Source organism: Ursus americanus, chromosome 35, assembly GCF_024610735.1.
Source record: "Ursus americanus isolate L20-20 chromosome 35, mUrsAme1.1.p, whole genome shotgun sequence".
In the NCBI taxonomy this organism is placed as follows: domain Eukaryota; kingdom Metazoa; phylum Chordata; class Mammalia; order Carnivora; family Ursidae; genus Ursus; species Ursus americanus.
The window spans coordinates 10,308,429-10,330,617 of NC_142161.1; the positions used below are offsets into that span (position 1 = coordinate 10,308,429).

The 22,189-nt window shown below is 36.4% G+C and overlaps 1 long non-coding RNA gene across 1 annotated transcript; it reads right to left on the minus strand.

Moving 5' to 3' along the window:
• Nucleotides 1-4,569: 4,569 nt before the first annotated feature.
• Nucleotides 4,570-17,135, minus strand: LOC148107107 (uncharacterized). The gene is made up of 3 exons (XR_015723088.1): nt 17,055-17,135; nt 8,220-8,303; nt 4,570-4,831 (listed from the first exon to the last, which is right to left on the minus strand). It is a non-coding gene; the product is annotated as an uncharacterized LOC148107107 (long non-coding RNA).
• Between the last annotated feature and the right edge of the window lie 5,054 nt (nt 17,136-22,189).

Genomic DNA, 22,189 nt, shown 5'->3' on the forward strand with positions numbered 1-22,189 from the left:
TATTCTTTATTTCTCCCTCCTTTACTTCATCTCTTTTCTGTAAGTAGCTTGAAATGAATTATCCTGTTTGCAATTAAGAACTTTAATTATACCTCATAAAATACAATGTTTGAAGCTAGTCTTCAAGAATATATGGGATTAGAGGGGAGAAATAAAGGACTTTTCAAACATCTCCTTTGTTTGATCCTTTTTGTAGCATTCTTTAAATTCATTTCTCAAATTGCTAATCTTTTAGAAGAGAACAATGATGAGAGATATCCACAACTTTCTCACTGTGAGCCTTTTTGAAGAAGAAATAAGATGGAAATATTCTCTTTCTTGGCCACTGCTTCTATTTCCAAATAATTTTTAGACTGCAATTTAAAGGCATGACTAGGGCAATCATTACCTCTTTTAGCCTTATTATAGTACTAGGTGGAAAGAATAGAGGAAGTATGACAGAAAATGCAAAGAAATTGCATTTTTAAAATAATGACCTAGGAAAACTTCTGGAAATCCACTTAGGGTAGTCATGGAATCAAGTCATTTGACCATGGAAGAAAGAAAATAAAAGGAAAGAGAAAGACTCCAGAGAATAGAAGTTGATTGACCCGCTGTGGCAGATTAAAGATGGACACAAATTCTTTGACAATTCTCTCATTGCTTTTACCAATAAAGTATGGTGGAAGTGATGCTATGTCAGATTGAATTGAGAAATGAGAGTTGAAAGAAAGAGAGAGAAAGAGAGAAATTCTGGGCTTCTCTTTAACTATTTCAGCCCCCCAAAATTAGAGTCTCAAAGTCATCCAAGATGAGGCCTTAGACATCATGGAGGAGAAGAAAGCCATCTACTTTGTACTTGTCCAAAATCCTGACTCACAGAATCTTGAAATAAAGTAATAATGAATTAGGGTTTTTTTCTCAATCACCAAGTTTGGGAGTGGTTCACCATATAGCAACAGGTAACCAGAACACCATAATATCTTCATTTATTTCTTCAGTAACTTACATAGGCTGACTACTATGCAGTATACCCATCTCTGGGCTTAAAATATATTGGAAGAAATTTCTCTCAAACTGGGTTGTAGTTCCCATTTTAAGAAGAGCAAAACTTTCAAAAGCCACAGAAGTTGATTGTTTGCAATTCATCATGGAAAAAGGTAAATAAAGAGAGATTTGGAGTGTAGAGGTGGGAAAGTGAGAAGACCAAGTCAAGAGGTTACTTTAGCGATGTGCAGAGATTCTTTCCCCAGAGGGACAAACAAGGAGGGGTGCCAGTGACAATGAAGAGCTATGGCAAAGGTGGCTTTTGGTCCAGGGCACACAAAGGAACACTGAGTAGAGGATTATAGTAAAGGTAGAAAGAATAATGTCCACAACCAGAAGAGTTAAAGCTAACAGTCAAACAGCAATGGAATGAAGAGTTACCTGCAGAGACTAACCCTAAAAATAAGTGCTGTGATCTTTCTTGATCTGATCAAAATCTTTTTTCAAGGGAAAATACAAATGCAGGCCATCCCAGATGTGTTTGGGAATTTAAATTATTTTCAAAATTTAGAAAGCAATGTAATACATTTAGTGTTTATTTGTTAACAACCCCATTCTAAGGCCACACTCTGTTATCAAACACATTAATATTTTTGTATTTTGTAACAAAATGTACAAACAGGTAAAGATATAAATAGCATTATGTCAGTCCAAATTAAGTTTTGCCACCTAAGAGAGCATTTTAGGTTTGATGCTGGCTCCAAATGAGTCATGAAAAGTTTTTAGTTTTCAGAGCTTTTGAATTTTTAAATGTGGACCAAAGATTATTCACCTGTAATAGACTGGCTGTGGCTAAATGTATATGATGACTATAAGAAAATATACTTTCACATGGAAAAAAGCTACTGTACTAAGATCTAAGTTAACAAAAAATGTTTGAGCATTTTGAAGATAAACTGAAGATTATCGTTAGTGACTGATGATTATTATCCTGAAACAAAATTTAAAATTGCTTCTAACAAAAAATATAGGGGCGCCTGGGTGGCACAGTGGTTAAGCGCCTGCCTTCGGCTCAGGGCATGATCCCGGCGTTGTGGGATCAAGCCCCACATCAGGCTCTTCAGGTATGAGCCTGCTTCTTCCTCTCCCGCTCCCCCTGCTTGTGTTCCCTCTCTCGCTGGCTGTCTCTATCTCTGTCAAATAAATAAATAAATAAATAAATAAATAAATAAATAAATAAATTAAAATTATATATAATAATTATTTCCAACCCCCAGCCAACTTTGAAGTGTTACTAAACACAACAAAAAATTTAAGGCAACAATATAGCTTAGATCACCCTCTAAGAGTTTACTATAATAGAATTTGGATTCTAATACTTTTGGACTAAATAAAATAAAAGATAAGAAAGAGACTTAAGATGCAGTAAACTTCCAACTTCTGTAATATATTTTTATTTATTTATTTTTAATGCAGGGCTAGGACTCATGACTCTGAGATCAAGACCTGAGCTGAGATCAAGAGTCAGATGCCTAACTGACTAAGCCACATCCAGGTGCCCCCAACTTATGTAATATAGTAAGAAAATCTTGTATTTGTTTATCAATTTAGACTTTTAAAGTGTTTCAGTATGATAATATGGAATAATAACTCTCATTCAATTCAAAATTTGTGATACCCCACAAAAGCATTAAGTACTATGCTATAGTTTTTAGCCCCATGATAGAACTGTGGATAATATACAATAAATATATGTCCTGATCCCTTGTTCTTAGCACATTGAAATAGTTAGACAATGTGATGGGGGCATAGTGTAGATAAATGTTAAACGAACAAAGTCAAGAGCCCACATATTGGGCCGTTGGACAGAAAGAGTGTCATCTCCCCTTTTCAGAGAAAGTAAACATGTACAAAGCTATTATCAAAATCAGTTTCCTTTTCCTGCAGCCAGGCCTCTGTCCACTCCCCTATCCTGCCTCTGGGGAAGTCTTTGAAAGGCAAGTTGGGAGGTGAGTCAAAGACTGATTCGAAAGATTATTGCCTCAGGCAAAGAAAAACAATGAGAAAAAAAGATTCTGTGGATGAGGGTTCCAATTAGAATAACTTTTCTGACCAGAACAGCGCTGGAATGATAGGGAGAAGGCACAACTCCCATGATTATGTTTTAATCGTGTAAAAAAGAAATTTTTTTAAGTCACGCTCCACTTGCAATGTTTAAGGTTGAAAAATAAATTCTGATATGACAAGCTCATATTTCATTTATTCTGTCTATAAATGAAACACCATCTAAAAACTGCCAGAGCAAGGCCAGAGCCTTCTCCTCTGAAGTCCTTAGCAGAAAACTTCTCTTGTGACAAATTTTTAGATCATAAGTCTTCATTTATGACTTCTAAAGTTTATTTTGTAGAGAGCCCTCAATGATAAATTACCACACTCCAAGGTCAGCTTTGTTTCCACTTTAAAACGCTTACCAAAGACTATAACAAAATCTTTGAGAACACAGAATTCCGCAACTGTTTTAGAAGTTGCTATCTGGAATAAAGCTAAATAATGAAGAAGAGGCACGTTTGTTTATAAATGATCGAATCAGTTAAAAGATGATCTCTTATCATGTCTACTTGTTCTTGAAACACAAATATTTGAAAAATAAAATTTTAAAAGACATTTTACTACTTTAAATGTTTTACCAATAACTCTTGTTTGGCCAGTTTCTTTTACTCGTTATCTATAGAAGTAGAGGATTACTTTGTGTGTTCTTTTTTATATATATTATCTTTTGAATTTTTCTCTTCACACGTCATTCATTCTTCACTCAGTCTCGTTAAGTGACTTCCTTCCTCCACTTGCAAACATGTGACTGTTTTGGAATATGTGTTCATTTAGATGGTCCTTATTTGGATTGGCTAATGTTTCAGACACAACCATTCTCTTCATTGCAAGTTCCTAGAGATGAAGCACCAATGTCTTTTCTGATGATTCATATGTGCTTAAAAATACAAACATCTGTAGCAAGGTTTTTAATTTACTATGCGTTTACTTCCATGTTTTAATTACTAGAAGTTTACAAATATGTTTTAATATTAGGCAATTTACTTCTCATTACTCTTCTTTATTTATATTTTTTCTTGCAATATTGGCTCATGTGTTTTCCAGAAGCATCATGGAAGTACTTCAAGATTGTTTACAAATTCTGTTAAGATTTTTATTTGAACTGAATTTAGCATATAAATTAATTTGGGGGAATTGATAAATTGATATTGAATCTTACCAAAGAGCCCAGTAGAAAATAAATGCCCATTCATTTACATCTCTTTCTTTGGTAATATTTTCTAATTTGCTTTTGTTTTTTCTTTCTTTCTTTCCTTTCTTTCTTCTTTCTTTCTTTTCTTTCTTTCTTTCTTTCTTTCTTTCTTTCTTTCTTTCTTTCTTTCAAAATTTTACTTATTTGAGAGAGAGGGAGTGAAAGAGGATGAGAAGGGGGTAGGGTCAGAGCGAGAAGCAGATTCCCCACTGAGCGGGGAGACTGATGTGGGGCTCAATCCCAGGACTCCAGGATCATGACCTGAGCCAAAGGCAGATGCTTAATAGACTGAGCCACCCAGGCTCCCTGCTTTTGTTTTCATAAGAATTCTGTGCTTTTTGTTTTTTGTTAATGGCTAACATTTCTTGGGGCACTGATATGATAATCTTATTACCTCCAAGTACATTTTTGTCTTTCCCAATATTTATACCCTTCATTTTCTCTTTCTCGATCACGTCCTCCACCCTTCTTTTCCTCTTCCACGTCTTCTCTTCTTCCTTCCCTCTCTTCTTTCTTTCTTCCTTCCTTTTTTTTTGTTTTGTTTCATAGCATTAGCTTAAATTCCTAGAAAAAAAAAGAGATGGTGATGCAGACCATGTCATTCCTGAATTTAACTTTAATATAACTGTTCCATTAAATATAAGACCAGCAGTTGGTTGGAAATAAAAATTCTTGATCATGTCGTTAATTTATCTTTCCAGTTGAGTAAAATCTTTTTTCAATGTTGCTCTGGATAGTGAAACTTTTTCTTTTTTGATTTACTAATACAAAGATAGTAGTTTTTCCTCCCACTAATCTACTTTTTCCTTCATCAATCACTTTGAAGGATATTTTCAAATCTGTTGAACACTTTATTCTTCTTAGGACTTTTGAACTGATATCTATCAATAAATTTATTAGTTGTTTTTTCCTAATTTCTTTAGATGGTCTCTTAGATGGTTGTGGTCTCTTTCTACCTTTTTAAGCATTATGGGTAACTCTAATTCATATTGGTTAGTAATAGAAACATTTAAGCACTGCTTCAAGTTTGACTTTGTATGTATGAATTTTCATACATAATGTATTTTAATCTTATTCTAAATCAGTGTTTCTCAAAATTTTAAAGCAATATCTCTTTAACAAATATAAAAATCTTATGCTTACAAATTTTATTTGAATTCCAAAATGAATGAAAAATAAGCTCTTCCTCTACTGTGAATTTCTATTTTAAATACTTTTTAATTCAACTATTAGAGCAATTTTTTTTGTTTCCAAGTTGCCTATGGTTAAACTTTAAAACATTAATGTTTATAGTTATTGCAGTGTGGTCAGAATATGTGAACTATATTGAGTATTTTATGGCTTACTATAAATTAAGTAATGTGACTGTTTCGTGGATTCTTAAAAGTGGGTGTTCTCAAGTACAGGACAGAAAAATGACATATTCGCAATTTCTCAGGTCAAACTTTCTAATTATATAATTGACATCTGTACCTTATTCATATTTTGCCTTAATTTGTCAAAGATTGATAGAGTGCTGTGGTCTCCTATTTCTACTGCATTTTTACAATGAATCTTTCTATCCTTAAAACTTTTTCTGTACATATTTTTACACATTCTGTACTTAAAATTCCATAACTAACATCTTCAGTGTAGGTTTATATTTTTCATTGTTTTCTTTTTTGCCATGAATTCTACAAAAGCTGCTTTTTAAAAAGTTTATATTGTTTGATATATTTTTCTGCCTTTTAAAAAACCACTAAGCTCTCCGTTTCTATAACAGGGAGTTATCTACTGTTGCATATGTATTAATTAAAACCATCTTGGTCCAGGGGTGCCTGGGTGGCTTAGTTAAGTGTCTGCCTTCGACTCAGGTCATGATCCCAGGGTCCTGGGATTGAGGCCTACATTGGGCTCTCTGCTTAGTGGGGAGCCTCTTTCTCCCTCTCCCTCTCCTTCTCCCTCTGCCTGCCACTCTGCCTGCTTGTACTCTCTCTTTCTGTCAAATAAATGAATAAAATCTTTAAAAAAAAAAAATCTTGGTCCAAAGGCCAAAATATGTAAATTGTATATTTACCGAGGTAGTGCTAGGAAAAAATATATAATTGCATTTATTTTCATTTTTTATTACATATGAAAATCTTTTTTCTTTATTAGGAGAGTTTAAACTGTTATACATTTTTAGTTATAAATTATTTTCATATCTCTCTGGTCAGCTTGAATTTTATAAACTTCTCTCTTTTTTTAGTTCCTTATCCATATATTGCTCCTTCTTAGTATAATCTATTACTTTTTGACCTAGATAATTTTATTAAAATGCAATCTTTACATTACATAGCTTCTTTTACAGTATTCATTTTTGATACTAGTTTTATAATGAAATTTTGAGCCATTCATACTTTGTTCTATTTTTGCCTAGTTTCATTACTTGTCATAGCATATAAATTCTTACAAGTTCCCTAATTTTGAGCTATTAATTTGGCTTCATTTCTCAGTTGAGTTAAGTACATTTTTGGGTAACCTTTTTTTCCTGAAAAATATGTGAAATTTCTCTTTCAAATTTATTGATTATCTCAGAATGTCTCTCTGCTTGCCTGAACTTGAGCTTAACCTCTCTGAATCAGAGGGCATACATTTCAAAGTGTTAAAAAATGCCTCCTTACTCTTGGGAGTACAGACTTCGTGACATCTAGACATGCCACAATGAAAAGCCAGAGTTGCCTTTCTCCTAATTGCCTCGTTTGGAGGCCTAGATTCACATTCATGGTAGATCATGGTATCTCCCCTGCCAGGTAAGTACAGGAGGCCTAGATTCAATTACTATCCTACCTGAGGTTTCAACAACCCTTAACACAGTGACCCTTTAAACCCCTAGAAAAATCTCCTCCATGACCTTAGTGAGAGCAGTTTTTTGGCAAAGCACTAGAAGGAAAACCAAGATTGTAAGAGGACTAGGAGAAAATAAATGATGAGGAAATGAACTCAACCAATATAGACTACTCTATCAAAGAGGCTGGTTGGTGAACAAAATGAGAGAACAGCAGGAGTCCTAGAGGAGGAGGCTGGTTAAAGAAAGACATTTCCAGAATGAGGGAGACCTTTGCAAGCCTGAAAGAAGAGAAAAAGGAGGTTGAAGAGCAAAATAGGTTGAAAATGCCCAAGAATGGGGACTAATGTGTTGAGGCAATATCCCAGAGAGCACCAAAGAAATTAGGGTCAGTATACAATTCCCAAATCTATGCTTTGAGATTCTGAGGATGTATGTTTTTCACAAAAGTCTGTCTTTTTGTAAATCTCCAGAGTCCACTGGTAAAACTCACCCCTCAGAAGTTCTAAATTTGAAATAGGGCCTACTTTTTAAAAATCAATAATTCACATGTAATGTTATGTTTTCAGGTGTACAACATACTGACTTGACAATTCCATACATCATTCAATGTTGACTATGATAGTCACCATATGTCACTGTACATTTTTACAGTATTATTGACCATGTTCCCTATGCTGTACTTTTCATTTCCTTTTCATGTTTCATCTCACTTATTTATTTTATAACTGGAAGTTTGTACCTCTCAGTCCCCTTTGTCTATTTTGCCCAGCACCCCTCCTGCCCCACCTCCCCTCTGGCCACCTTTTTTAGTCAGACTTTTACAAAGGTTTTTTTTTTTTTTTTTTTTTAAGATTTTATTTATTTATTTGACAGAGAGAGGCAGCAAGAGAGGGAACACAAGCAGGGGGCGTGGGAGAGGGAGAAGCAGGCTTCCCGCTGAGCAGGGAGCCCGAAGTGGGGCTCGATCCCAGAACGCTGGCATCATGACCTGAGCCGAAGGCAGACGCTTACCGACTGAGTCACCCAGGTGCCCCTACAAAGGGATTTTTTAAAAGCCTAAAATTTTATGATAAGAGTAAATAATGCCATGTTAATTTTGTTCTCCTGCTGATTTCTGGTGTAGTTTGACAACTTTATTCTTACCTCTGATTTTTATCCATGAGCACGAGAAACCTGTCTCTAGAGATGATCCTGACATAGTCTCTACCATATAGTTTGGCCTCTGAGCTGTAAAGATAATTAAAGAGAATTACCATATGCTGACAAAGACTATAATTATTGTTTTTATTCATAACTGTACATTTTCTGTAAAAAAAAAAAGTTCAGTGAGCAGTGATGCAATTGGTAATCAATAGAATACTTTTCTTTTAAGATATCCCTTTTATCTCAGACCCCGTAATAACGCATTTTTTGGTCTGTGTATTTTAGTTGGTTTAAAATCACTTTCCTTAACTCCGAGTGTATATACATGTGTTAATGTAAACAGATACAACTCTTCTCCTTTAATGACAGTAAGAGTGTAATGAAAAAGCATTTATTAGTAGTGTATAGGCATAGCACCTGTGGTTTATACTTGTCAATACTGAAAATGTAAATGCATAGACTGATGAGCCAGATATTAATCAAAATTAAAATTAGCATCAGTCTTACCTGCATTACTCCCCAAATGTCATACTAGATGGCTTATTCCATACTGCCACATTCCCCAAATTTGTATATGCTAATATTTGCAGTTATGCATGTTTTAATAGCTGATATAATAGCTGTTAAAATAATTTAACAATTATTTTAAATAAATTATTATTATTATTATTATTTTAAAGATTATTTATTTATTTATTTGACAGAGAGAGAGACAGGCAGTGAGAGGGGCAACACAAGCAGGGGGAGTGGGAGAAGAAGAAGCAGGCTCCCAGCAGAGGAGCCTGATGCGGGGCTCGATCCCAGAATGCTGGGATCACGCCCTGAGCCGAAGGCAGATACTTAACGACTGAGCCACCCAGGTGCTCCTAAATAAATTATTTTAAATATTAAGTCTAGTGTATTTGAAAAAGAAGATAAACTTGAAGCCATATGATTTTAGAAGGAATCATACTTGAGTACTTTCAGAAACATTAAAAATGTTGGGTTTTCAATTTAAATAGACATAAAGTCCTTAGAAGCAAATCTTACTAAATCAGGTGTATTTTGATGGGCACCTGGGTGGCTCAGTCGGTTAAGCATCTGCCTTTGACTCAGGTCCTGAGATTGAGCCCCACATTGGGCTCCCCAGTCAGCTGGGAGCCTTCTTCTCCCTTCCCCCCTGCTTGTGCTCACTCTCTCTCAAGCAAATAAATAAAATCTTTAAAAAAAAAACATCAGGTGTACTTTTCCATTGGTATTTTGCACCAAGCAGCAACCAAGTCATTCTCTCTAGAAATGGGCTAAATTTTAAAAAAACATAGAAATAAATGTGACTTAAGGAATTCATTTAATATATTTACTTTAAACAAGGATTGGTAGGTAAAGAAATTCATTAAAATGTATACAAAATTAGGGGCACCTGGGTGGCTCAGTTGGTTAAGCATCTAATTCTTGGTTTCGGCTAGGATCACGATCTCAGGGTTGGGAGACAGAGCCCCGCATCAGGCTCCACACTCAGCGTGGAGTCTGTTTGAGATTCTCTTTCTCCCTCTCCCTCTGCCCTTCCTCTGCTCTAAAAAACTTATACCAAGTTAAGTTTATATTGCTCGAGTGAACACAGCTAATAACTTACATTTCTCTAATTATTTGACTGGGACATAGGGAGATAAAGAATCATCTAGCTATAATACTTTGTCAATAAATTCACAGACTAAAATTAAATTCCCTACTTAATCTTTAGTTTTTTAGCCCCTAAATATCCCAAAAAGATATTTTGCAAACCAGATAAGATAGGCACAGACTATAATGGAAATGAGTTAAAATAATCACAAGTTTGTTATAAAAAATTTAGACTACAAATCATAGGTTTTACTCCATCAGAAAAATAAAGCAAGGCAAAGACAATGAACAAAACAAAAGCATGAATAGGGTGCAGTTTTCCGACAACTAGAACAGATTAAACAAAACATGTTTATTTTTATAAGCATTTTCACAGCTCAAACAACCTAAATTTAAAGGGATCACAGGCCCTTCTTACAAAGTAAAAATGCAGGCTCTAAGTGATGACTAACTTGTGGAAACCTAAATAAGGAAATTGAAACTTAAAAAGTTATGGCACCAATAAGTTATGTCTCAGGAGAATGGCCTGAAATTTCTGCTGCTGAATTAAAAAAAATATACATGTATATATTTACCAATATATATATATATATATATATATATATATATATATATATATATATACACTAACAAATTTTCCTTTTTTTGTTAATTTATAAGACTTTGTATTTTAACAAAAGGATCAAAGGTAACATTATACAATGCTAACACCACAATATATTTTGAACTCAACAGACTAAAGTGAGCGTGATTGCATGACATCCCCAACCCCGCCTTCTGTCAAACTCCAGTTTTCTAATTTCTTGGTAAACAAATGAATTGTGCACATCTATGAGTATGTTTCACAGATAGCTCATGTGAAAAAGAACTGAATTCTGAAGGGGCAGAGATGCTGGCAGGTGTCACAGCAGACTCTGACATCAACACACAGTTCATACTAAGAGAAGGAACGAAGACACTGAGATGTGTAGTGACAATGTGAAAATGGATACTCACGTCGCCAATGAAGACCGGTGCTTCCTTTTCGTTATTAATTTTTGCTGTTGACTACGAATCAGTATTCTGCAACTTGCTGAATTTTTCAGATATTTACAGCAACAAGTCAAATAAATTTTAAAAATGACAACTCAACAGAGAGTTGTGTTCTCCTCTAAAATGACTTCTTCTGAATGATCTGAATTCTCATCTTCTTGGTAAAGTGTGAAATGAGTAGAAAAGCAATCCCATATAGCCATAATCTGTACACTGTCTCACTTTAAGGAAATGACAGGGAAAGAGATAAGATTCTGGTACACATGTAAAGTGGATAATGGCTGTCCTTCAACTCTAGTCTCTCTGATGTTTCAACTTTTCTTATCTGCAGTGGTAGGCCTTTCTCCCAGGGATGAGAACAGGTTTGGGGGTGAATTAAGAGACTGTGGGGTCACGAATGGAATAGCCAGTGTTCAGCCTCAGTGAGAGAAAAGTTCGTATTGTTGAGTACAGGCAAGATCTCCATCCCTGCCCCCTCAGTACTTTCTCATAGGCTCATTTAGCAAGCATTAAGAGTGGCTGGGAATAAAAACTGACTGATATCTATGGGTAATGTCATCTTACTCACTGACCTATTAAAAGTTTACTTACTAATTTATTAAGGCTCATCCAGATGTCTCTCCCCCTTCTTCCTTGTTACCATTCTCCTGATGTTGTTCTTTTCAAGTCCCTGCCCAACTAGTAAACTTGCTAGCTACTCTTAGAAATCAGCATAAACCTGCATCTCAGGGCATCTCTCCTTCCCTGCCAAGGAGACAACTAGATGTTCTTTTCTTTTAGGGGATTTTCCTTAGGTACTGTCTTTCAGGGCCACCTCTGGGTGGAGCGGTGGTGCAGTGGCTCTCTACTTTCTGGCATGCGTTAGCATACAGTGCCAAGCCAGGGATGCAAGTTAAGACAGAAGTGGCAAAGTAGTTGAAGCAGACAGCATGGGATTCTGAGCTACCTACTCATTCATTCTGCAGAATCTTCCAGAGCTGCTAAATCTCAATCTCACACAGACCATTTTCATTTAACAATGAAATACTACTGCACGTGTGCAATTTTATGATTCAGTAGATCATAACATGGGCAGTTGAGATTGCAGAGTCACTCAGTCACTCATGGTCAGGTCTTCAATCTCCACTAAAGCAGGCTGGAGGTTGGCTTTCAAATGGAAAGTGGTTAATGGCAGAAGAAGACATGAACTTACTCCAAAGCCCTAGGGCTTTCCTATCGGGGTTTATCAGATCCTCTCTGTCTGCCAAAAACTCTTTGAATGGAAATAGATCTGCTGGGTCCTCAGGCTTAGGTGGCAAGGTAGTTTATACTGCCCCTGCCTCTGCTGCAGAATATTTTATGTTTTTAACATCACTCAAAACTTCCTTATGGATTACTCAGGAAATCAATTGGAACCACATGCACGAAGTAGTACATGTGGCCCCTGCTATCCAGAGGGGCATGAAATTGCGCCTCGTTGTGGTGGACAGTATCACGGGCCTCTCATTTTAGAAAGGTCATCACACCAAGCTCCAGACAACACAGAGGCTTAGAAACTTCACTTTCGTGAGGACATGGCACTTTTGTGGGGTTTACCTCCTCTCCTTTGGCATATATGTATTTTAGTAAAGCATCTAGGGTACTTGATACTTCCCACTCCCCAGATTGAATGGGCCTAAAAGACCTGACAGGCTGCATATGTAATTGGCACCACAGCTTGCAAACTCTTAGAGTCAGGCCGGGGGCTTGATCCTTAGCCACATCTGTTCTGCAGCTAAAAAGGATAAAACACTCCATTTTATTAGCCATAAAGGCTTTGTGATTTTCCTTTATGCAATGACTTTGGCATTCAAGGCCTTCAATTTGTCCTCTTCTCTTTACACACTATAGAAAATAGTCAGAAATAATCAGTACAAGCCACAATTATAGTCACCATTGTGCCCAAAGTGATCAAGTGTCACAGTCACTTGGTTTTCCAATATTCCGCCCTCCATCTACTCTCTATTCTATGCCACCATAGGTGATAATTTGAGTAATAGTGATGCCACTATATGCCATGATTTCTTGTCATATTTCCCTATGGCAAGGAGGTTATCTTAATTCTTCATAAATGTGTTAGCAACTCAATCACAAAATTCCATTTTAAAGGTTTATTTCCTGGGGTCACTAATGCCATTTACTTTTTTTAGGATCCTAGAAGGATACAGATGTCATTCTCAAAAGAAGAAATTAAAGCAAAATTAATAAAGAAACTATTTAAAATTTGTGGGCAAGGTTAAGGGACGCCAACAAGAGATGGCAATGCTCCACTGGGCTAGCAATAGCAGAAGCTATAGATATAGTTCTACAGTTTTTGATATAATTTGCTTGTCTTTGGAAAGTATATGAATAAAATGCATTCTTACTTTGAATGTTGAAGGATGAGATTATATTCCTGGCCTGTAATAGAATAACTTATTTGCATTTTAGTGATATACCATAGAATGGACATAATTCTACCACCAGTAGAAATGCAGTAATGCAAAATGGCAACATTAGCCTGAGATTTCAGCAACATGATTATATATTAGTATTATTCAAAATGTGTGTGTGTGTGTGTGTTTATATGTGGTCCCTTGAAGATCCACCTTTACATTGTGCTTTACTACTTCCAGATCTGTTAAATCTCACTTCTAAGGCACTTAGAAATATTTGTGCGAAATGTATGCTAGAAAGCCATTTAGAGGGCTGAATGGCGGCCCTCACAAAGATATGCCTACATCCCAGAACCTGTGAAGGTAATCTTGTTTGGAAAAGAGATTTAAAAAAAAAAGTATTTATTTATTTCAAGTAGAAAGAGAGAGAGCACGGGGGCGGAGGGGCAGAGAGAGAGGGAGAGAGAGAGAATCTCAAGCAAACTCCCTGCTGAGTGTGGAGCCCATCTCAGGGCTTGATCTCATGATCCTGAGATCATGACCAGAGCAGAAATCAAGATGCAGATGCTTAACTGACTGAGCCACCCAGGCGCCCCTGGAAAAGATGTTTTAGCAAGTGCAAATCAGCTAAGAATCTTGAGATTATCCAGTTGGGCTCTAAATCCAGTGAAAAGCATCTTTATTGTGTTACTGGAGAAAAGACACAGAAAAGAGGAGAAAGCCATGTGAAGATGGAGGCCAAGAAGTATCTAGAGCCACCAGATGTTGGAAGAGGTGAGAAAGGATTCTCCCCTAGACTCTTTCAAGGGTATGGCCCTGCCAACACCTTGACTCCAGAAATGTGAAAGAATAAATTTTGTTCTTTTAAGCCACGGAGTTTGTGGTGATTTGTTATGGCAGCCCAAGAAAAGAATACAGTTACCCATAAACATTTTACTTCAGCACATTTTCCTGATGAAAATGACACTAGGTACTCAGGGGGTAAAAAATGATTACGGCATAATTCCTTTAAGAACTCACTTTCTAGAGGGCAGACAGATACATATACAATTAGCTCAGTGATAAAACTGAGTGAACAGTAGGAGAGGAACACAGAGGAAAAAGCTATGAAAATGGAGAGACTATTCATGAAATGTCTATTAATCTAGTAATCTGATGAGGTTGGACAGTAAGACTGCATGATGGAAAGAGACAAGACATGAGTCTATAAAAGATCATAGGGATAGACTTTTAATGATTTTGAATACTATTTTAAAGAGTTTAGGACTTTGTCCTGTATTTTGGGATGGTTGACTTTAAGTGCCAACTCTAAGAGATAGATAGTCACTACCTGGAATCTGATGTTTAGGTGGATTATGAAGCATATTTGGCTCCTGTATTCATTCAACAAAAATTTATTGAGACCATATGTGCCAGACCATATGCTAAGGATTTGGAATTTAATGATTGGCAAAGTAGACATAAAATCCCCCTCAATGAGCATATAAACTAAGGGGGAAAAAAGAACCTTGTTTGACTAGTTGTGGACATGTAGGGAGAGGACATGCATCTAGTATATTTTTTAACTGCACTTTGGGAAATAGGGAGATATTGAGGGTTTCAATCTGAGTAGTGGTCTGAATGTAGCTGTGTTTCATGAGAATCACTTAGTGTTGTGAAGGATGAACTGGCCTGACAAGAGACCCAAGACAAATAAAACTATAAAGGACTATTGTAAAAATCTTGGATTAAATTATGAGGGTCATAATGGAGAAAAAAAAACACAGTGGGAGTGGGGGAAGATGACGAGATTAAAATTATATTCCAGAAGAAAAACTGACTAGGTCTTGCAATTAATTGGGTACAGGCAGTGAAGATGTTGTGGAAACCTCTGATCATCTTTAGCTTAGATTATTACTGATCTATGGCAACTTTGACTGTAAAAGGCATCATTACTGTACCTATTACTAAAAAAGAAAACAAAACCTCTATTAAACTATGACACAATGCTTTCTTACCCCTTAGAATTTTTATCTTGAACAAACTGGAAGGGCTATTTTGAACTTTAGATAGAAAATGTTTAAGTCATATTTCACTCTTCTGAAAAGGAAAACATAAAATAAATTGGCTAAAACATTCCTGAAACACTTTCACATTCACAATCTAATTCTTACAAGTCATTTTTAACTCAGAATGACCAAAATCCATTCTGTCCATCCAGTACTGTCCTCTGTAGTAATAAGAGGTTCTCCACTACTGTTTCAGAGACTGTCTTTGAAGTTATAAGCTTTGATGCTGGCATTTGTTGATCATACGAGAACATGTCAAAGGAAGGCTTTTACACAATGCCTAGGATTTATATGCTTTCAAGCGATCCTTAAAATTTTTCTTGACGAAAAGGTCAGGGAATTGCCATTGTCCAGCTGTATCAACAAGAATAATTCAGATGTTCATGCATGAATGAGCAATGAAAATTATATTACAACTGTGTCCTGGGCCAACAATAATTAGCAGGTGTCATCAATTATGAGATACATCTTGATTTCAGAGATGTGAAAATGAGGGCAGAATGTGCACTTTAGCAATGACGAAATATGGGAATGACGACATTAAATAAGATAGGCAGCATGCGGGGGGTAAAGATCTAAATTAAATTAAGTCTTATTGTTATTTCACTAGAAAAATGTCATGCTAAACTCTCAGAACATTACAGAGGAATGAGTGATGGTGGGCATTTTGCACATATGCTTCCTTAAACAATGGACTAAAATATTTTAGTAAGATTCCTGGGTAAATTTGTTAGTAATTAAGTGTGTGTATATTTGACCGAAATGTGTACTGAGGCCCAGGGTGCCTGGGTAGCTAAGTTGGTTAAGCGTGTGACTCTTGATTTTGGGTCAGGTCATGATCTCGGGGTCATGGGATTGAGTCGGCTCACACTGAACATGGAGTCTGCTTGGGATTCTCTCCTCGCCCTCTCCCTCTGCCCCTCCTGCTCTCTCTCTCTCAAAAAAAAGAAAAGAAAAGAAAAGAAAAGAAAAGAGAAGAAAAGAAAAATGTACTGAGGCTCTTTGTATTTCCCTCCTTAGATACTTTCACGGGGATTGAGATGTGTACTCTGTCTGACAGATCATACTTGGGCCAGGCAGCAGAACCCACAGAAACACCCCTGGCTGCTTCTGTAAGCTACTGAATCTAAAGAAAACAGCAAACCTCACAGGTGCATTCACCTAACTACCTTTGACACCTTTAGGTGGTTTTTGTTTTTTAAAAACCATTAAGCTCATTAGAGTCTATACTAAAAGATACTCTAAAAATAAAAATAAAGAAGAATTGCACCTGAAGAATTACAGGTGACAGTTTAACCAGGGTTAGAGGAAAGCAAGCAGTGAGGTAGAAATTTAAACTGTTCTTATTTTCTATTACTTTTTAGTTAGGTTAGTTGTTTGACAACTGTTTTATTTTGAACTCATGTATTTCAAGTATAGTTTGTGGGGTTTTTTGTTTTGTTTTTATAGCAGTGAATGAGAAAGTAGCTATTTTTAACTCCAAGCTGACACCTTGGAAACATAGTGAAACAGGATGTCTTTCAGAAAAGAAAATGAATTAAATGAAAACGAACTTCTACGGTTAGTGCACACTTTGCAGTTAGGCAAAATTAAGACTGCCAACACCACGACCTCCTTGCTGTTTTGGCAAAATGTTTACCCTCCTTGGGCTTCACTGGCAAATGGATATGCCAATGTTTTACTTGTAATGATTAAATATGATAAATAACAAAAGATTCTTAGCATATAGTAGATAATCAGTAAGTAGCAGCTGCTGTTATTACCATTGTTACCATAGTTGGGCATCACACAGTTTCAGCAGTTAGAGGGTTTCTTTAGTTTACACCTGGAAGCTTCATCTTTGGGGTCTGGAAGGGCAAGAACAAGCCAGGTTAGACAAAGTCTGTGCACTTTGTTATTATATCGAAGCACACAAAACAGCCAATTTTGTATGTCGAAAACGGTGCAACCCCCAACAATTTCATAAGGTCACCTAGTATCTTGAGACCTGTTTAGTGTGTCAGTTTGTTACGTGCCATTTTGCTTTTTTCATTATTGCTCTTCAAAACTGACATGAAAAATCTGTCATTGCTGGGATGAGAAGTCAATCTGGAGAGTAACGATCTTTTCAGTGTCTTATCTTTCCAGGGGTGTTTTATATTTTGACTATTAACTCGAGTAGTTGCTACAGCAAATTAGAAAAATTAGAAAACAAATTTAGGAAAAAGCATGTGAAATAACAGTTGATAAAATTTGTAACACATTTTGGTCTTTGTTTACATCACTAGATCAGGCCTTGTGGGTATTTGTGGTATGACTGAAAAACAGTGGAAAGGAGCCGCCCCAACCATGTCTGCAATCCCGCCCTTTCCTGTGTGCTGAATACATCTCCGTTTATTAAACGGCTTAGAAGCTGAGACCATCTGAAGGGAGAGAGGTGCTAAGTATGGGAGACACTGAAGGTTACCCCAAGACAAAATGTGACACCTGACAACCCTCTCATCATTGCACTGCACATTCTCCCACATTGTTCTCTGATATCTGAACCCAAAAAAGCCAGAAGTGAACGTGCGCGGCAGGTACTGTTATGGTATGTTTATCACTCCTAGCAACTGTTAGGCTTCCTAATCGTACTTACTGAAATTACACTGATACGTCTCAGAGTTCCTTGTCACTTGCAGATAAAAGCTAATTTGACCTTAGGTGCCATCAGATTTGTCCTCCCAACAAGAACTCCTTTCCCTGAGAAGAGTTTTTTGTGTTTTAATGAGGACAAGGAGTAAAGTGCAAGTGATTGAAAAGGGTGCTTTTCCTACAGAATTTCATTTCCATCTGACCCCAGAAGTTCAGGAAATGAAAACAAATCAATTGTTGACTTCAAGTTTTTCCAACCAAGTTGCACTTCAGATGTCTTAACCCCAGTTTAGGTAAGTTAAACAAAGACAAAATATAGGGAGGTTTTGCGCTGAGGGATTCTCCCTTTTCAGGAATTCAATCATTAATAAATAATCACTTTTAATTCCATGTTTGCCCAGGCTAGACCACAATTGATTCTCATTAGGGGAGTATTTGATGGTAACAAATGACCTCATAAATATTTTTAAAGAAAAATATATATATAAGGGTGTGTGTGTGTGTGTCTGTGTGTGTGTGTGTGTTGGGAAATGACTGACTATGCAAGAAAAATATTTTAATTTTTAAAAATGAGTGTGTTTCATGAAAGGGTGGAAAAACTAATGGAAAGTAAACAGAAATGTGAATACATTTGTAAAATTAAAGTTCAGAATACAGTCAGAGAGACATTTTGATGACAGATGTACTTATTTTTTTAATAACATGCTTACTTCTGGAAATAAAAGTGACTCTTTTTTTCTCTTTCAATAAAACCTGTTTATCTTGTTCTACAGCAGCCAATGGCTCAGTAAGAAATATTTTCTCCAGAATGTTTTGTTCTGGAAAATAGGGTCATTTAAACACTTGATAACCCCGCTAAAGACTTAAAACATTCGTAGCCTATACAGGTGAAAGCACTTTTAACCTTCTGATATTTACTACCATTTCAGCTGCGAAGAGAATACCCGCTTAATTTTTTTTAAAGAAATGTGTGTTACTTAACCACTGGGTTAGAATGAATGTGGATATTTTCCCTGTATTCTGTAAACCCTGACCCCCACGACTGTGTACAAACAATCAACTGCTTCTCAGAAGTTGTTCATCAGTATACTAGACCTCTACATCACACTGTAAGGAAAGAAAGGAGTAGGTGGCCAAATGAGTTCGAGGACATTGTGCATTATATTCTCTTTCTCAGGATTTCACCAGCCTCCGTTGAGGAAACTCCTTACGTGAGGCTGCCCAGGGTCCTGTGCCTTCAGACGCACTCTCAGAAAGCCATTCAAAGTCCTCCCACCTCTTTGATCCCAGGGAACTTTTTCTGGTCTCTGAGCATTTTTTTCTCTAATGTTTCTGTCCTAGCTATTTATTCTACTCCTTAAAACCTCTCATATTCCTTCCCTGGGGCTATAAGGATGATCTTTTATCTGTCCTAATGGGGGTAGTAAAAAGGAGGAAATACTAGGATTGCAAACAAGTAAATACCAGAAAAAAATATCATCCCAACACATTCTTCTAGAAATCTTTCTAGAAATCCTTATCTTTTCTGCAAAGAAATTTTACTTTTAATCCAGATATCACTTCTACCACCATCTCAAGAGGGTGGGACTTGTGTCTTTGTCACAAATAGGGTTTTGAGAACTGTAACTCCTACTCCAAGAGCACTGGCTGGCCATGTGGTGAACTCTCCCTTGGTGCCAAGTAGGGGAGCCTCATTATAGAACACATATCTCATCTCCTTTGTTTGTGGGTCACTACGTGTTTCCTCAGGAGGGTCTTGGTCCTGTTCTCCAGGAAGCTCAGCTAGAGGTTCGAATGAAATTTTCCTTGTCTGGGATAAGCCTCTAATAGGTCTTGCATAATTGGCAGGGGAGTAAAATGGGGGATTGGAGGAGAGGACCAATGTGCAGTTCTTCAACCTGACCCCACCTGAGATCATGACGTGAGACAGAGGCAGATGCTTAACTGACCGAGCCACCCAGACGCCCCATATCTCATTGAGATTTTATTTTATTTTATTTTTTTTAAAGATTTTATTTATTTATTCGACAGAGAGAGAGACAGCCAGTGAGAGAGGGAACACAAGCAGGGGGAGTGGGAGAGGAAGAAGCAGGCTCACAGTGGAGGAGCCTGATGTGGGGCTCGATCCCAGAATGCCGGGATCACGCCCTGAGCCGAAGGCAGACGCTTAACCGCTGTGCCACCCAGGCACCCCCCCCCCCCGAGATTTTAATGTGTATTTTCCTGAAGACTAAGATTTAAAGAACTTCTTAGATATTTACATGAGTGCCTTTTTTGGGGTCTCATGTCAGATATCTTGCCCATTTTTTATTGTATTGTATTTGCTTATTGATTTATAGGAGTTCCCCGTATACTCTGGATACAAGGTCTCTACCAGTTAAAGGTGTTGCAAATATTTTCTCCCTTGTGACCTGTGTCATATCCCTCTGTTAATGGTTTTGTTTGTAGAAGAGGAGTGTCTATAGTTTTCTCTTTCTTTGTATTGTCTTTCTCTAGATTGATATCATGGTAATAGTTTTCATTAAGTTGGGAATTGTTCTCTCCCTTTCTAATTGCTGGAAGATTTCATGTAGAATTGGTGTTAATTCATTAAGCATTTGGCAGAATTCTCCAGTGAAACTATATGGGCCTGGAGATTTCTTTTTTGGTAGTTTTCAAATTAGTAATTTAATCTTCTTAATAGTTATAGGTCTGTTCAAATTATCTATTTCATATTAGGTGAGTTGTGGTAGTTTATGTTTTTCAATGCAGTGCTCCATTTTATCTTAGTTGTCAAATTTATGTGTGCAGAGCTATACATAGTAAGCCTTTATTATCCTTTCGGTGTCTGCAGAATATGTAGTGATATCCTGTTTCATTCCACACATTGTTAATTTATGTCTTCTCTCTTTCCTTTGTCAGTCTTGCTAGAGATTTGTCACTTTCACTGATCTTTTCAAAGAACCAGGTCTTTGTTCCATTGACTTATTCTGTGTTTCCGTTTTAAATGCTATTGATTTCTGTTCTTTAATGTTTCCTTCTTTCTCATTATTTTGGGTTTATTTTACTCTACTTTTTCTAGGTTCTTGAGGTGGGAGCTCTAAAATGCTTTCAACTTAGCTGTACATTTGAAAAATTTTCATAATAAAATGTTGAGAGGGAAAAGACTTAACTCAGGCACGGGCCGTTTGACAGCTTTCCTGACCTTCATGCTCACCTTCACTCTAGTATAATGTTATTATTTCCCCATCCTTTGAGTTTCTGTAATGCCTTATACGTATTTTCATATTGTATTTTAGTTATCTGTTTGCATTTGTCTCCTCTATTAAACTTTTAGCTTTTTGAGGATGGAGATTATGCAATTTATCTTGGTATCTTAAATACTGGTCTAGGTACTTCTTCATCCTGATAAAGATTATCTACAAATACCCTCCAGAAAAATATTATACTTAATAGAGAAAGGATGAAAAACTGAATGCTTTCCCCCTATGATTGGGAACAAGGCAAAAATGTATGCTCTCACTACTCTTACTCAAAACAGTACTGGGAGTTTTAGCCTATGCAATAAGTCAAGAAAAGGAAATAAAATGAATATAGATTGAAAAGGAAGATATAAAATTTTACCTTTTGCAGATGACATGATTGTCTACATAGAAATTTTCTCAAAGAATCTACAAAACATTCCTGGAACTAATAAGTGAGTTTGTCAAGGTTATAGGATTATAAATAATCATATAAAAATCAGTTGTATTTCTATATACTACCTATGAACACATAAATACTGAAATTACAATGCCATTTATAATCATTAATATAGTCATAGTGAGTTAAGTGTCTTCCTTAGGCTCAGGTCATTATACCAGGGTCCTGGGATCCAGCCCCACATTGGGCTCTCTGCTCAGCGGGGAGTCTGCTTCTCCCTCTCCCTCTGCTGCTACCCTTGTTTGTGCTCTCTCACTCTCTCTCTGTCAATAAATAAATAAAATCTTAAAAAAAAAGAAAGTAGACTTTTGTACACTAAGAAATACAGAACACTGATGAAAGAAACCAGAGACTAAATAAATCTAAATAAATCAAGAGATATACCATTTTCGCTGATTAGGAGATACAACAGTAAAGATATTAATTCTCTCCAAATTTATATACTGATTTAACATAATTGCTAGCAAAATCTCTACATTTTTTATTTACAAAATTATTCTAAAAACATATATGGAAAGACAAAGAACTAGAAGAGCTGAAACAATTATGAAAACTAATATGGTGGGATAAATCCATCTATCCAATTTCAAGATTTATTATAAAG